The sequence below is a fragment of the Pelophylax lessonae genome, assembly GCF_965119305.1.
Source record: "Pelophylax lessonae genome assembly, chromosome: 2".
Taxonomy (NCBI): domain Eukaryota; kingdom Metazoa; phylum Chordata; class Amphibia; order Anura; family Ranidae; genus Pelophylax; species Pelophylax lessonae.
In genome coordinates, this window is record NC_138769.1 from 656123110 (window position 1) to 656124455 (window position 1346).

Genomic DNA, 1346 nt, shown 5'->3' on the forward strand with positions numbered 1-1346 from the left:
AATTTATTTTATTTAGTAATGTAATCCAATAGGATTACAATGTATCAGTGTGTTTGTGTGTTTTACTTTTTGAATTCGCCGCCGGTTCCACCCCCCTGCGATGCGACGTTCGCAGGGAACGGAAGCCGGGCACACAGCATCAGGTGGAACATCCGGCCGCCGTAGACTGCCGGAATACATCGCGGGATCCCGGGGACAAGGTAAGTAACCTCTTCCAGGATCCAGCGATTTCTCCCTGGCGGTACCCCGAGTGTGGCTCGGGGTACCGCTAATGGCACTGAAATTCCACCCCGAGCCACACTCAGGAATACTGCCAAGGAGGTTAAGTAGCGTGATTAGAGGTCATTGATGTCTAGATGGGCACCATCATGTGCTGGCTAACTTGCAAATAACTATGCGCGTAGGAGCCACTGACCAGGGCAGAGGACTCAGAACGGTACTGGGTATGCCTTTACTATAGCGCGCATTGCGCCAGTGATGTTACCGGCGGCTTTGCAAATAAATATCTCCTAAATGGTGCACTGTACTGTACCCATTAGGTAAGTCTTATTATAGGCCTACTGAAAGGTAAAACTCAACTAAGGGAGTTTACTCCCACTTTAAATTGCAGCATACCAATTCTTAGATATTGTAGCTGCAACAGAGCAAGCTGTCCTGCAGATGTAGCAGTTAGAGCAATATTTCTCAACCTTTTCAAGACAAAGGAAACCCTTGAAATGTGTTTCCAGTTTCAGGGAACCCCTGCTAAAAATGCTATATCTGCAACTCATGATACATTAGTGTGAAGGTCAGTGGGAAGAATGCTCCTTACACTTGTGGGTATTGGGAAGAATTATCCCTTACAGATAGCTAAAACAATGAATGGTGTCAGAGGGAACTTATCTGAGAGGCAGGAATTGCTCATTGCTCAATGAACCCCCAGAAACCCTGGTTGAGAAACCCTGAGTTAAGGGGTTGAGACAAACCATTAACCACTGACAGGGGTGCTTACAGTACTAAGATTTTATTAATTTATGTAAAACCTTTATCCCCCCCCCCCCCCCCGCAAAAAAAGAGTGTGCTGTATTTGCTTTTAAACTATTAGCTGGAGTACAGCTTCAATTTGTTAGTCAAGTCCACACAAATCTGCCCTCTCCCGAGACAATGACAGTGCTGCTGACTAGAGGTGTCAATTGACAGGAAGTGTGTTACTGGCAGGATCACCAGGTGAAATAAAAGAGAAAAAAACGGAAAAAAGAAAACGAATGCAGCCACCATGTCTAATGATCGGTAAATTGCAATATATTACAATTTTGTATTGGAGCTTATTACAGCTTTCATTTAAAGTGGTTCTAAAGGCTGAAGGT